This window comes from Varanus komodoensis, unplaced genomic scaffold (assembly GCF_004798865.1).
Source record: "Varanus komodoensis strain SLA01 unplaced genomic scaffold, ASM479886v1 scaffold8, whole genome shotgun sequence".
NCBI classification, from domain to species: Eukaryota; Metazoa; Chordata; class Lepidosauria; order Squamata; family Varanidae; genus Varanus; species Varanus komodoensis.
Window position 1 is genome coordinate 13,509,807 of NW_025336481.1, and position 17,060 is coordinate 13,526,866.

Sequence of the window (17,060 nt, forward strand, 5' to 3'; positions counted from 1 at the left end):
TCAGCAAGATTTGGAAGCTGAGAAATAAGCAGGCAGTTGATTTACTTTCCCATTGATTTTTTAGACTCCCTCCTGGGGAGCTGATAATTGGGTGATTGACTGTTCCCTGGAGGCAGGGACTGCTTTCTTTCAGGACTCTCGCATTACTCCAAACACTTCAGGAGTACCCATAATGATGATGGTCATAAGTCAGCAAAACCATGTGCCATGGCTAGAAGGGAAAACAGGCAAACTAATAGCTTTGTCTCCTTTTTGCCCTTCCCTTCTTGTGAGTTCCACCACTGCCAGCAGGGGGATTCCCTGCTAAACTGGCCATAACCTTTGCCAGGTCTTGGGCATCTACTTAAGCCAGTGTAGTGTGGAGGTCAGAGTGCTGGACTGGGGACCCAGGAGACCCGGGTTCTAGTCCCCCCTTGACCGTGAAGCTCACTGGGTGACTTGGAGCCTGCTGCAGCCTGACCTACCTTCGTTCTGTTGTTGTGAGCATAGAATGGAGCTATGTAAGCTGCCTTGGGTTCTTCCCAAGAGGAAAACAATTATGGGACATAACTGTAATGTGGTGGTGGTGGTGGTGAAGACGCAGTGTATGTTTTGGCTATTCAACATGGGATAGTTAGCCCCATTAGAAAGGGAACATGAAGTTTCAATGAGCAAAATTTACACTTTTACTGAAGAAAACATTTTAAAATCTGAATGGAAACACACACACACACACACACACACACACACTCACTCACTCACTCACCCATGCACAACACAGTAATTAAACAACTAGGAAAAATGCAAGCAGTTAATGTAACTGGACTGTGTCCTTATTTTATACAGGCCGCTTTTCCAATTAATATTTTTCTGTCATTGCTCTCACTTTCATAATCAGTTTCAAAGGTGAATCTCCTTTTTCTGGGCTGCATTTTGCTCCTCCCTTCCTGTCTCTCACTTTCTTCTTCTTCCCAGGACTTCCCTGTCTTTTTGCCTTGTTATTCTTAACATTAGCTTTTGCTTTATTCTCACCCCCAACCAATCAGGAAGGTTTTTTTTGTTCATTTCTGCAAACTAGGTTTCTATTTTCTCTATCTTTCCCTCTTCCACTGACCTTCTCTTGAAGCTAGGGATATTTGAGAACTTTCAGTTTGCAAATCACCTGAATTTGCAGCATTCATAACCCTGAATGTTAACAGATGGGCAGTTTAAAAAAAGGCTTGCACATTCTTGAACTTGTGACTTGCATTTAAAAATGTGTATTTTTAAAAAATGTGCATTTTGAAATGCACATTTCCCAATAAATACATATTTTAATGCTTTTATGGGAGGAAACTACATATTTTCCCTACTCAAATGAACAGAGAAACACGTTGCCTGTGAAAATGAGAGTAAGCCTAACTGAGCTTCAAAGTGAAGTTCAGAGGATCTGACTGAACTTCAGCATCCTTGATTCTCTGATCCCTGGAAGTGAGCAGATGAACATTTTTTGAAAGGAAGGAAGGAAGGAAGGAAGGAAGGAAGGAAGGAAGGAAGGAAGGAAGAGCCAGCCAGCCCAAACTTCCATGTGAGCTTGGCAGGGCTTGGAGTTAGATGCTCGTCCTCCATGGGTTATCTTTCTTCTCATCCAAGAGCACTGCTTTGTTACTGGCTTTCTAAGGAATCACTCTGAGAATCTTTTCCAGCTCTTCTACTTTCATTGGAGATGCCAGGGACAAATGCCAGAGCTTTCAGCATCCAAAGAAGGTGTCCTATCATGCTGGTGTAGGCCTTCCATTGATGGAAAGGATTTGCAAAAGGATTGAGATGCATGGCCTTGCAGTAGCCATGGGAACAAGGTCTGGGAAATGTGACAGAATGCCAAATGTTGAAGAGTTCAATTGTTCTAGAGAAATTTCTTTTGGGGGCACACAATTAATGTGAATTTTGATGGTGATGGTGATGTAATGAAGTTCAATCCACCTGTGGCCTGGTATAGTTGTGGCCTGGAACACTTGCTTCACAGACATATGATTAATTCTGCAGAGATACAGCTTCTTTGTGTAGGTAAAGGTATAATGGAAAGATTTACAGAAGAAATGTGATGTTTTTCACATACCCAGGGGTGAAAAAAGAGCAAAAATGTTCATAATACCTGTCTAGGAACACGAGTAATACCAATCCTTCTGTTTGTTTGTTTGTTTGTTTGATTTGGCTCTTCCTCCTCTGCTTCATAAATCATATAGATGGTCATGTGTATTTCCTAATGACTAGAAAAACATTGCACTTAGGAAACTAAGGGGAATAGTAAAATGTTTTTTCAGTTTAACAATACACACACACACACACACACACACACTTCATGTGGTTTTTATCTTGTACACTGTCCTGACAAGCTTCCAAACTGAAAAAATAAAATAAAATAAATCACTTAAAATAAATCAAGAAAGCAGCCCTATGTCTCTAGACAGAACTGGGCACAGTGGGGTAGGGTGGATCTTTTGCTCTATGCCCATTGGCAAATGTAGGACCACCGAGAGGCAGATTCACATATGGACTTTCCCTCTTCATTGCTTACAACCTCCCAGCCATTGTGGAATGTTTGTCCAACTTCCAACTGCAACTTCATAATACAAATCAGAAAGAGGGAAAGGGATGTGTGCTGGTGGGTGGGACAGGAGAAGGCAGAAAACAGAGCATTTCCTGGCCAATCCATTCCTCAGCCTGCTGCTAAAAGGTGAGTCAACAAGAGAGGCTCAGAGGTCCACCTAGCTGTTTTCAGATTGAAGATGAAACCATAGCGAGGTATTTCCTTTGATGGTGAAGTGAAAGAGGCCACCCTATGCATATCTCCGATGCAACCTTCTGCCCAATCACTCTGATTTTCCAGCACCTTGGTCTCACCCCGAAACTCCTGCAGTTGAAAGGGAGTGCTCTACCTTGCAGCCTTTCTGTAACAGCCACATGAATTTCCTGCGGACACCTGCTACCTCTCCCATTGATGATGGATAGTGGTCCAGTTTTAAGCAGTTTTCCCAATGGATCTGAGGAAGAGATGGCAGAGCAGACATCACCTTAGAATGTTACTCACTGATGGGTGTAGTGAATGAGTCACAATCTCCTGGGACATTTTCCAGACATCTTCTCTTTGACATGCTTTCAAGGTTCTGTGAGGGCCATTCCAGAGCTGATGACTGGCATTTTTTCTCTGTAAGCATCACACCAACACAGGTAGTTACTGGCCATTTTCACGCCTCATTTATACATTGATGGATCTGAGTGCTGGGCTGAGGCTGGCTTACAGCAGCTATTATTCTGCTCTAGTCTTTGTAGACAGAAGTGTGTTCTCAGGTGAGTCTTATTGAGTAAGATGCTGTGGTCCTCTAAAGCTAGGCTGGGGAACCTCAAAGGCTCAATTCCATTTCATAGTAGTGCTCGGGGGCCACATTCTAGTGGTGGTTAAGGTCAAATGTAAAAGTGGGAGGGCAAAAGGAAAGACAGCCAAAAGATCCTGAAAAACCTGTACAAAACCAGCACGTTGTACATTGAAGCTCTTATTGCCAATCTTAGAAGAGTTATTTCAACATTTTAGATTAGAGGAAATGGCACAAAAGCTGGGTGACAGTCAAATTAATGGTTATTGGAGGAAAGGAAGTAGTGCCGGAGAAGTAGGCATGACTCTATGCAGGTCCCCAAGGGCCTGATTTGGGGACTACCATAGGGACAGATTTGGCCCCAGGCCTGAGACGTCTCACTCCTATTCAAGGTGTTTGTAACCACTTGAAGAAGAAATTATATCCAATACAACCTCGCAGCGCCTGCCTTCTTTCGCTTGTGCTGTTCTGCTATGCTGCTCCCCAGTGTCTTTGTCACATGGTCATTCACCCTCCCCCCATAATCTTCTTTTCTAAGTCTTTCTGAGTTCCTCATACATGGAGACACAGGGGTTTCTCATTCCCTGGCATGGAAGCAGGCCATGGCAGGCAGAAGCATCAAAAGGCCTGGCCTGATCAGAATGGAAAGAGGTGTCCTCTTCAGCATGGAAGGATGTGCTTTCTAGGGAAAATGGCACAGGACTGCTGTGAAAGGCCCAATACAGAGCTGACATCTGTGCAATGTGATAAGTTGTGTTAGGATGTTGCTCTGGCACTGGGACCATCATGCATAGCTCCAACAGTTCCCATATCTCTCTATAGAAAAGCAGCTTACACATGTTTTAGGCAATCAGACAAACAAATATATCCTGCTTTGATGTTTCATCGGTCTGCTATATTACCCATGCAGACCTTCTAAAGCCAAATGAACCGCCAGGACAGCACTGTTGAGATTAGGATTGGGACAGACTTCAAACAGCCACTGGGAAGCTGTCTGCCTCTCTGTTCACTCATTCCTCTTCCAAGCCTCTCACACCATCACTGCCCTGTTTCAGGCCACTGGGACCTGAGATTTCTGGATGAAATTCCAAGAGGCTTAGCTGGGCACTGAAGCAGATGACCAGTGGCTGGCAGTGGGGGAATGTGACTACTTGGGAGCAGGATAAGCGATACAGTCTTGTATCTCACAGCAGACATGCTCGACTTGGAGAAATCCAAAGCTCAGTGGTCCACCTGTTGCAATGAACCAGAGAACATGATGGAAGCTTATAATGGGGACAGGCAACCTGATATCCTCCCCTATTTTTAACAATTAGCCATGGTGACTGGGGCTGATAGAAGTTATAGTCCAAAAGAACTAACACCAGCTTGTCTATCCCTGCATTATTACTTGGAAGGAATTCCTGGTTATTGCTCCCAAACCCAAGCCTTTGCAGAGAGAAGGCCGTCTTGTAATCTGGCAGTTGTAGCCTTCAGGAAGGTCTATTTATCTTCTTCATACAAGAATGTGCAGAGAACATGAAATCTTTAGAAGAATGGAGAATTCCCAGGAATTATCTGCATCCTTAAATTCAGGGTTAGGGTTTAAGAATGAGTTTTCTTTAATGGGGTCCCATGTTCTATTGCTCTTCAAATGGAACTGCTGTATCTCTTAGAAAGTATGAGCTTCCTGCTACTGCCTCCTTAAGGGCAAGAAGCACAGAGTTACTCAGGGCTGGGCTTATGTCAGTAATCAACACCACTGCTTTTGTGTGTCAGCTATCTGACTTTTTAAAGCCAGGTTGTATCTGGTCCTGGCCACCTTTTTCAGAAGCTGGTGATGATCACTTAGGGCTGTAGCATTGTGCCATCTGCCTCCCCTAGCAGGCAGATTTTTAAACCATAGGACTCAGCCCCCTCTCCAAAACATCCAGATGTAGGGATGCTGTCAGAGACTGGCTTATAATGCACAGTGTAGTTTAGTTTGTTAAAGATGTTTTGTCAAAATTCATAGTAGCTTCAGGAAAAACTCATATTCCCTTTAGCATTCCATCTGATGTTGTCTCAGCGAATTGAGGTTAGCAGCTGATATTTATCTTTGAAATAGTTAGGGAATGGATTATTTATGTATTTATGCACCATGTTTTCGAGAAGCTCATTTCCCACCAGCAGATAAGGGAAACCAGTTTAGCCTTCTAAAAGTCTCTGTAAGTGAAACAACATTATTTCACTTTTTCAATGATACTGGGGGAATTGTTTCTTAGACAAGGTGCAATTTATGTGCCAATAGCTTGTTGGTGTACTCATCCTGGCTGCTATCCCCAGAATAACAATCATCTGGAAGCCTAGTCTATATCACAGAGAGAAAAGTTTACAGTTTCATTTACATGCAGTGAAGCAGAGACACTTGGTAACCCCATAATTCTATGGGGAGTGGGGAGGAGACTCTTCTGAGTGCCTTAACCATGTCACACCTGACTTGGTCTCAGTCTAATGGCTCCAGTGCAATTATATGAACACACTGGGCTGCCTCATCTCATGTCATTGCTAGTCCTTGCCCACTACTGAACTCAAAGGCTTAAAGCCACTGTGATGTACTGGCTACATCACAGTGGGATGTTGAATGTCGAACTGGGATCCAGGAGACCCAGGTTCTAGTCCCACTGGGCAGGAAGCCCAGCAGGTGACTTTGGACCAGTCACTGTGTCTAAGCCTATCCTACCTCACAGGTTTGTTGGGAGGATAAAAGGGAGGTGAGGAAGGTCATGTAGGTGACTTTGAGGCCCTTGCAAGAGGAAAAAGGCAGGGTATATGGGGAATGTTATAACAGTTCTGCTACCAGCAACTGGAGATTCCTGGGATCCCTGTGTCTGTACAGATGCAAATATTAAGGGGCTTCCTTATTCTTCCCTATAAACTAGTGGAGGTATTCCTTACAGTGAAAGCATAATCAGTGCCATGACATGGAAAAGTAGAAATGGAGATAAGCGCCATCCCCTATTAGCTACTGGCTAAGTGGAGTAAAATCTTAAGGTACTCTCTTAACTTTTACATGGAAAAGAGAATGGAGGTACCACACATGTACTGAGCTGCTCCCTGTTCTCACTGAAGTCATAGTTGTGTTTTGGATTATCAACCATCCATAGCACGCAAGGCCTATCAAGCCTTTTGTGTTAACATCAGGAATTTTGAGAAAGTGTCTTGGTAATTCTTACAAAATGGCAGCTAGGAAGCATTGTCCAGAATAATTGGTATGGGTCATGGGGCCAGTAATAGAACACCTATTTCCCAGAAGGAAAATGGGTGAGATTAAAAGAAATTTCCCCAAGATCCAAAATATAAGGCATGCTATCCAAAACCACTCTTTTGTACCTACAGTATTTGGGTCCAGTACCTGTTTTTCAGATGGCAAACTGGCACCTCCATTTTTCCTTTTTCATGATGCCTTTGAGGTCCATATTATTCTTGAAAATAAAGGTGGCATTAGAGGCCAGCACTGCAGTTTGCAATATGCCAGCCTCCAAATCGAAACAATGGCCAAATACAATTAAAAAGTAGGAGGTGAGAAGCCCTGACAACACTAAGAGGTCTGTGGGCCCAGTGATGCTGATGAACACTTGGGGTTGGGGACCCCAAGTAGATACTGTACTCCAGATATCCTTTGAGGAGCAATATATTTAGCCAATTGGCAGCCGCCTGTTAAATTCCAAGATAGAAATCTATGCTACAACACATTTGGAATATTGTGTTCTCATGTACAAGAATTCCATGTACAAGAACATTTGCAAATTATGTAAACATACCATGGTTATAACCTCAAGCACAAACGTGAGCAAAAGACCAAGTCTCTTAAAAATCTGCAAATATCCAAATGTATTAAATGCACTCCCACCACAGTGCATTAAAAATGCAAAGTTTGAAAATTATGCATTTCATGGAATTGTGGAGTTAGAAGGGGAATATAAGGCCATTGAGTACAACAATGCCGGACCACAGTTTAAAGCATCCCTGACAGACAGCTCTCCAACTGCCTCCTGAATGTGTTAGACAGCCTACAACCTCCGTAGGTATTTGTTTCCATTGCCATACTGCTCTACCAATCAGGACATTTTTCCTGATATCTAGCCGGAATTTGGCTTCCCGTAACTTAAGCCCATTATTCCATGTCCTGCACTCTGGAATGATTGAGAAGATATATGCATTTCTATGTTTCACTCTGTGAGGGAAGTGCACTTTTTTGACACACTTCCCAAAATGATTTTTTCCCATTTAAAATGCACACTTTCTCCAGTAAATAAAATGAAAAAGTGTGCAAATTCATATAGGAAATGAAATGCAAAGGGATTTAAATTGTATTTTGGAGAATCTGCATGATCACAAAAGCACCTGTTTGCCCATCCATATTTATAACTCCGAATAAGTTTAATTTTTTAATCTGGAGGGAGGGATAGAGTCGGATGAAGTCAAGATTCTTTTGGCTCAGTGATTCTATGCTTGTAAAGTTGGAGTATGGACTATAAAGGGCAAGCTTGCCTAGTCAAACTTGCCCAATAGGTCCTTGGTAAAATAATGACCAAGCACTTTTTCTTCTGTTAAAGGGTTTTGTATTGGAACCTTTCTGGAAGAAGAGAGACCCATTTACTAGTCTTTATAATTCAGGTTGAGGGATGCAGGTGGTGCAGTGGTTTAAACCGCTGTGCTGCTGGGCTGGTTGAAAGGTCGCCGGTTCGAATCTGCACAATGCGGTGAGTTCCTGTTGCTCCGTTCCAGCTCCTGCCCACCTTGCAGTTTGAAAGCATATAAATGGAAGTAGATAAAAAGGTACCACTTCGGTGGGCAGGTAACAGCGTTCCGTGCACTTTGGTGTTTAGTCATGCTGGCCACATGACCACGGAGACTGTCTACGGACAAACGCTGGCTCCCTCAGCCAGGAAATGGAGATGAGCACTGCCCCCTAGAGTCAGGCATGGCTGGACTTTAGTGTCATGGGGAAACCTTCACCTTTTGTACCTTATAATGTGGGTACAGAGTCTCTTTTAGCCTTGGGGTAGAATATCCTTTGGAAGCCCCTCTCAGGGGCTGCACTGTATTGGTGGATGGGACCAAAGGAAAAAGGTGCAGGACTCAAACTGACCCAGGACATTGTTTTAGCTTAGGTTTTACCCCACATGCCCAAGCCTTAGGCAAGACATCACAACATTTTAGAATGGGGCAACAGCACAGATCATGAAAGGATTGATAGTGAGAGAAAACATGGTGACGCAAAGGAAGGGACTGTGGTTTTCAGGGGAACTCCAGAGTGCTGAATTGGGACTTCAGGAGAGTAGGAGGGCTGGCTCCTATTTGTGAGCTTCTGTTTCCCTTCATTAGAAGATAAGCTTGGCCTCCCTCAACCTGGTGTCCTTTGGAGTGTTGGACTGTAATTCACTTCACTCCCGAGCAGCACAACTCATGCTAGACTAGGCACAAGGAGTCCTCCATACAGCAGTGAGTGGGCAAAGAGGGGTGTACCTTCTCTTCTCCTTGAAGGAAGTAGGTCATCGGGCCTTTTTGTGAAGAAGTCATCAGCTTCGTTTTGGAGGCAGATAATGTGGCAGCCAACATGGATTCAGAAAAGAGCACCTTGGAGAAAAACTAGTCTAGCATACAAAATGCCTTAGTAAAATCCTAATGAAGGCACAGAGATCTGATAGAGTGTTAATGCTGTGGATCTCTAACTCTGCTCAACTTAGTGGCTGTCTGTCCGTCTGTCCGTCTCTGTAAATAAACAACGTAGCACCCCAAATGCACCATAACCTCCAAGAGGGGAAGAAACCTTGGTGAATCAGGAAGTGACTTTTGAATGGTCTTCATGTTTTATTCTGTGCAAAGAAAGGTGCTTCTTTTTTCTTCTTTTTAAAGCAAGCTAAGTTTTTTTTTATTTGGTGATGGTAAGTATGAGGCCTTATTGAGAGAGAGAGAGAGAGAGAGAGAGAGAGAGAGAGTGAGAGAGAATCTGTGTGTGCATGTGCGCACATGTCCTTTTGAAAATCACAGTTCCTGAGATAATAGAACTGGCTATAAATAAAAGAAACACATTGATTTAGGCTGCAATCATAGCTGCCATTATTCATGCATAAGCCATGTTGAAGTAGCCAAGACTTACCCATGCATAGCTGATGGCAGGATCACACTCCACATCCCCTTTCACTTGTATTTTTAATAATTTGTAGAGATCCTTTAAGGATACCACACAATAGTTTGTTTCACAGGAAAGAACCATAAATATATCAGCATATTGCAAAATCAAATGATAGACCATCAAAAACTACCAGTGCAAGAGCTTCCAAGATTTGTTTACAGGGCTTAGAATAAAGCAGCATTTCAACATAAACATCATTTCTGAATTTGCAAATGCAAGACAGAAAGAAGGATTCATCCCTTCAAATGCCTACAAGTACCAAAAATGGGATGACAAGTTAAGTAGTATGTTGAGAAGGGAAAAGGTGTTTTCTGTTTTCTAGTGCACAACCCTTGGGTGCAGATAAACATGTATTTATGAATTAATTCTTTCCCGCATAGACAAACCATTTAGGGGGAAAATTAATAGGAAGGAAAAGCTTTCATCAAACGTTTAACATCTAAAAGAGAGGTATGTTCTGTCCGTACCACTCCGCAACTCCTTGTGTATATAAGGAAGAACATATTAAAGGGGAGGCACAGTACATGCCTTACCAGCATGAAGAAAAAATAAATGAAAAGAAGGAAAAATAGAGCTGATATCAGGTTGACTGGCATATCAATGAAGCCATGCCATCTGATGCCAGAAGTGTGCCTCTTTTGTTTGCATTGTTTTGACTCCTATTTCAGACGACGAGCCTGGATATTTGTTGCGGGGATAGTGGTAGCACAGTTGTGCAAATTATGGGGCTATTCTAGGTCACTGTGGGTGAATGTCCTCATGTGGAGAAGTCTCCTGGGAGCCAGTCTTCTCTCTTCACACAGCTAAGTAATGGTCCATTTGGAGGAAAAGTGGCTCTGCTCCCTCTTATTTTGCTGCCAGACTCTACCCGATGAACCTGAGTGGTGACAGGGACTGGGGGACTCTGCCGTGCTAACTGTAAGATGCTGCCCATTTCAACGTGTGGGCCCTGGAGGTGGGGCTGAGAATCCGATGGTGGTCCCAGGGAGTACAGAGGATTGCCTGGGCTCTGTCCACCACATGGGCAGAGGCCTCAGCTTGAGATCAGAGCAGCAAGCCTTCCCACCAAGAGCAGGGCAGGACCCAAGGGGGCTTCCAACCCAGTGAGGACATGGAAAGAAAGCTGCCAGGCTGCAGTCTTGTTCACTTCCCTCCTCATGGGACGGTGCATTAAAACAAGAACAATGCAGATGGCAAAATGGATGAGAAGTGCCCAAATCAGGGAAAGAAACAGCACGCCTTATATTGTAGTGTTGGCTGAAGTGACACGATGCTTTGTGAAACCTGGTGTGCTTGAAGCCCCTTGTGCTGGTGCTACGGAATTTGCATTAGTGCTCTTGGCAGCCAAGATGTTGCCAAACAAGAATAATGCAAACTAATATCCCTAAGTTTACAGCGTGACATGGTGCCGCAAATGGAACATCTCTGCCTTATTTTAAGAGATTAACTGGAATTAATTCATGAAAGCGATTATCCTCATCTTAAGACTCTTCTTCTGTTTTTTAATAGCAGAAGTAACAATATTTATGTAACTGAAAGCTTATTTTATGTGGGTTCAGAATCAACCTTCTTAGAATTTTTTGGCCACAAACCAATGCAGTCAAGCATGCCTAAGCATGCTGATGGAGAGACTTCTCAAAACAATCTATTTTTATGGCCTTGGTTCAAAGTATAACAAAAGTGAATTTACTATAATATGACCTGCATTTCAGCTTTTCTCCTGGCCCACCACTACCAGGTGAGAAAACTACAGCTTCGCTCAGAGAATTCCAGAATGCTGCAGTTTCAGAGCTTTCTGGATCAAGACGAGACATGCAAATACTGCTGCTTTCAATTTGTCACAAGAAGCGATTGTCTAGTTTAGATCATCTATTTTCTTCTTTTAAAAAGTAAGCTCAGACTTGAATCTCTGGAAGAAGCTTATTTGGACAGCTGAGAAAACTCTCCTCAAAATGATAAGCATCACATGTGTTCCCAAGCAATTAATTATGCAACTCAGTTATGTCCAGACTTAAGTTATGCTAAACAGTAGATTCATGGATATCCATAATACCCAGAGCAGATCTATTAAATTATTCATGACTAGAACATAACTAAATCTAAATTAGGTTTAATAGATTTCAATAACTCATAGAATCACAGAGTAGAAGGGGCCATTTAAGTCAAACCCTAAATCAAACCCCCTACTCAGTGCAGGATTCCCTCTATAAACATTTCTGACACATTGCTATCCAGTATCTACCTACCTACCTATTGGATTTGTTTAAGGCTTCCTGTTAGCATCATGCAGTCAGTTTATTTGTTTGTCTCTATTGTCTGAGTTCCCTGACCATTAGGATGTTTTTCCAGATGTTCAATCAAAATCTGCCTTCTTGTACTTTAATCCCATTACTTTCTTAAAGTCCTGGATGGAAGAAAACAGGTTATAGCAATCTTCTGTCACAGCCCTTCAGGTGCCAGGAAAATGCTATCCTAGCCCTGGCTCAAAATTCTCAAGGCTAAATTTTAGAGATTTCACTATGCAGTGAGGTTTCAATCAGAAATGTCTGCTAAAATGAACATTAAAAATCTAATGCACAGCACATACTGATAGCTTTCTGGTAATTAATTGCATAATAACACTCATAGATAATATCACAATAAATGATATTTAACAGCAATCAATGTCAATTGGAGGAATGAGATGCCATGGTCCCCTGAATGAGAAATGAAGGGATAAATTATTATCTAGCTACCTATATAATACAAAAGCATGGATTAGCTAGACTGGAAGATGAAAATTCAACAGCAAGGATTTTAATATTTATTATCAAATTGTTACCTTTCTATCTTTCTAATCCCTTGGGCTCCCAATGGCTTACATCCTAAACTTTCACTATAAAATGTAACAAATGTGTAAATCTATTAAAAATCACTGCAGAGAGAAACAAAGGCATGCGTATTTACACATTTTTGCAAGTAAGGTAGAATGACAGATGAATTTAGGTAAAAATAAGCAGGCTGGGGCTACGGGGAGTAGGCTTGCCTAGAAAGTGCAGGAAAGTGACAGACAATTCTGTGCATGTTCAAGAAGAAAAAGAAATCCGAAATCTCCCAACATGCCTCAGTAGGGAATACTGGGAGCTGTAGGATGCTACACACTAAGGCTGCATAGGTTGTACCCTGAGGCTACTAATCTTGCCTCTGGGGAACTGCAAAGAATGCTAGGAAGGTTTTCCATTGGTGAACCTTTCATGTTTTAGGAGCTCCTCCAAATAGTCTATTATCATAGAATAATAGAGTTGGGCCACGAAGGCCATTGGGTCCAACCCCCTGCTGTTGCAAGACACCAATTTACATCTTCCCACTCAGATGGCTGTCCAGTTTCTTTTTGGATGTCTCTAGTGTGGGAGGGCCCATGACCTCTCTAGGCAACTGGCTAGTGTGCTCTGAATATATCTTTCTGCAATACACATCTGTTGCCTGACACTGAGCCCAAGTTCAGTAACCAGGGACCATCAGGATTGGATATCTCTGTTAGAACAGGTAGCTGAATAAAGCAGGTTGAATCGGGAAAGTGAAGGGCTGGACAAAGCTCTTATTGCACCATAAACAGTAAGAGGGGCTTATGGCTAATGGAGCAGGTAAGAAATTTAATAAATGAAATGGAATGAATGAAAGAGACAGTATCCTGGATACAACAGAGCTGTTCAGGTGACCACTACAATGATAAAACATAAGCAATGTGCCAGTCTTTCCAAACTTAAGAAACCCAGGAGAAAAGGAAACCCCAGGCTCTTCCTGGCTGCCAAGCAAAATTCCTTCTTGTCATTTATGTTTGCAGCCAAAAATCTCTGACGCATCCATTAGTGCAACATACGCACTGACTCTTTTCTGACTGCTAATGGGCAAATAGACCCTTTCCATCACCATTTTGGTGATGCCCTCCCATTGCTTTTCCAGGAGTCCCTTTAAATGCGAATCCTTAGGAGCTCCAGGGGCTGCAGCCTATGAATGAGACACCACTACAAAACAGGCATCTTTGCCCTCAAGGTCCCTGCATGGCAGAACTACTCATTACCACAGGCAGCAAGAAATGATGGCACAGCAACCAAGTGGCAGAGGGCTGTCCCTTGAAGGAACTATTTTTCCAACATGGGGTGGGGGCATGAGGAAGTTGCAGATAGCTGGGCTTAGGGACTCTAGGGAATAGGAACTTAGACTTCCAGGTATTCCTGAATTCCATCCCTAGCTAATATACCAATGGTGAGAGATGATAGGTCATGCAGTCCAACAAGATGGACCATGGTAGAAATGTCTGTTTAGTAAAATGATGTTTTCTCTGGGCTCTGTCCAGGGTACTGAAGGATTTGTCTCTGACCGCATTTCCTTTGAACTTCAACTTCATGCAAACACTCACTCTTTAACTGTCAGTCCCACTTTTTCAGCCATTCCATCAACTCTGCTAAGAGACCACCTTCATTTAGTTCCTTAACTCCCTGGATATCTTTCCATCCCTGCCAATTCATTTCATTATTTAATTTATTACATTACTGTACCCCCAACAGCCAAAGTGGGGGAGCGGGGAGCAAAAATAAACTTTAAAATTCCTTATAAAAGCATTTCTATACTGCTCCATACCTAAAGCTCTCTGTGGGGCTCATTAACCCTCATCCAGTCCTTTGTCAGAGTCGGGCCTCTGCAGAATTGACTGGAATGGGCAATATTCCCCAAGTACCAGCTTCTGAAGTCAACCATCCAAAGCAAATCCACTGCACTGCAGTGCTTTCCATTCCCTACTTGGGCAATCATTCTGGAAGCATATCATTTATTTATTTGATTTATATCCCACCTTTTTCTTTTTTGAAGAACTCAAAGCAGCCTAAATAATTCTCTTCCTCCTGCTTTCACTCTTATCCCCACAACAATGTCCCTGTGAAGTAGGTTGGGCTGAGAGTCTGGTCTGAGAGTTACCCAGTGAACTCCAAGGCCGATTGAGGACTAGAACCCAGATCTTTTGAGTCCTTGACCAGTGTTCTCAACCACTAAAGAGAAAGAGATCAAGAAGAATCCAAAAGATCGCACTCCCCAGGATAGGTCTTCTAGGATAGGTCATCATATAGGATGCCTAAAGCTGTTTCTGCACCAAAACCTGGCCCGAATTTGGACTGAAACATAGTCAGATAGTCTTCTGATCTGATAGTCTCTGAAACCTCTTACGCAGGAGAGCTACCACCCTAAATTTATTAAGTTTTTCTAGGTTCAGGGAGGGTTTCTTCAGAAGTGCTTCATTCATTCCACTTGCAGCTAAGTATTTTGTGACCTGTGTAACTTTAAGAACTGGTCCCTGTGTTTGCTTGCTTTCTTTTGCCTCCCCAATCCCTTTTCTTTTGTGACCTGTCTTTTAGCTCCTAAGCCTGTGGCTTGGACTACCTTGTTTTTTAGTTGATCTGTAAGCTTCTTTGGGACTAACTGAAGAATGGGGGAAAGTGAACTGCCAGAACTAGGGTCCTGAAATGGACAATCTGGTATTATAAAGTGTCAAGCATTACAAACCTTTTCAAGTGTGAAGTCATGATTCTAAATGGAGAAATTTGCAAGACCTAAAGTTGACAGCATTTTGATTCAGCATCAGTGGCCTGGATTAAGAGAATGAGAATAATGTGAAGGTTTCTACTCTGTTAAAAAAAACAGTGAGCAGCTTGTACTAACTTCTAATTACACTGGAATGTGTCTTTTGTAGCGTGTGGAGCAGCAGCAGCAGCTGCCGCCACAGCAACTGGGCACATCTGCTGAAGACGAATCAGGGCAAGGTGATATAACAGCACATTCATGTGATGCTGCTTTTATTCTTTTGTGGAATCTTGAGGGAATGGCTCATTAACAAGTATGTGCTCACCTGATACTTTGGCAAGATCGTTCAACACCTGTCTGCCCCACTCGAAACACTTCTAGCTTTGCCTACTTTTGCACTGTGCTTTTATAAAACATCAGCTTGCGACTTTCAGCTTTCAACTTAAGTTTACTGTTCCTTCCCTGGGTAAGGTGTGGTTTCACAAGCAATAGTGCAATTGTGTGTGTGCTGGCACTGTGGGGGCAGACAGGGATGAAAGAGCAGAGTCTGATGGCAGGTTTTCTTTAATCCACATAGTGCAACTCACTACAGATATTGAGATTTGATGGAAACTAGTTTTGTACGGAGCAAAAAGGAACCCCTCTGTGTTCTCTCAAAAAGCACTATTACTTTGTTTGTTACATTTATATTCTGCCATTTCTTCAGAGGCGACCAAAGTGGTATACATGAACCTCTTCCTCTCCATTTTATCAATAACTGTGGGGTAGCTTAGACCAAGAGCTATTAGCTAGCCCAAAGTGAGCTTCACAGCTGAGTAGGAACATGAGGGCTGGTCAACCTCCCAGTCCAACATGAGAACCACTATACCACAGTGGGTCTCTACCCACTAAAACACACTACAGTTCCCCAGATGACATCAGAGACATGCAATGGCCATTCCTATGTTCTCTGCAGAGCATTGGCAGCCTCCAAAAATTCAATGTTTCCCCCAGTCACACCATGAGGTTGGGAGATGAAGGATCTTATCCATACCCAGGAGGCTGCAAGAGGATTGATGGTCTCCTGGGCATAGTGTTGCAGACCAGTGACACCAGTTATGTATCAGCTAGGGACTTCTGCAAATGCCCAGTGCTGTTGGTTGAGATAAAGGACTCCAAAGGCGGATGTTTAGCTCATGAGCTGCCTGATGAATTTTGCACAATAGTTTGCCCTTTAATAGTTCCAAGGACTTATCTGAGGTAGATTTTTATACTGTAAACATTTTGGATATTTTTTCATGCTTGTGAAAATGAACATAATGGACATGATCCAACAGGAATATTTTCTAGATGAGACTCATTCAAATACGATAAAGCTACTCACAAGCAAAGACCTGCCCTGATTTATTTACTTACTTATTGCATGTCTATCTCACCTAAAAGCTGAAGCTCTTTGGATGATTCACAGTGATTAAAAAGCATAAAATATTTGGTGATAAAATATAGTATACACATTTAAACAGACAAAATTACAATATAAAAAATAAAAACAATTAGCAAATACATTGCAAAGATTTAGAATGGAGTTCCAGATATGAAACAGTCTAAATAGATTCAGAACAGTTTCTTCCACAAACCTCTCTCAATCTGTTCAATGAAGCATATACCCTTCAAATTCCACAGGATACATTTCTGTCACCATATACACCATATTTATCTTAGCATGGCTTCCATTTGATAGAAAACCCAATTTTAGTACAATATTTGGGGGAACTCCTTTTTTTATGGAGATCTAACAAAAAAAAAAAAATCAAATCATGATATGCTACTGGCTTAGCACCTGGATACAGAAGTCAGTGAGAAATCTCTCCATTTCAATTTCTCCCACACTTGATTTATTTGTCAATTTTGCAAGTTCTTTCCCTTTCAGTTTCAGATCTGAAGGAGTTTGCAAATATTGGTAAATTCTTTACAAAACTGAGCTGAAATGAGATCCTGACCTTTTCCTGATAGGAATGAGACTAAATTTGTTGTGA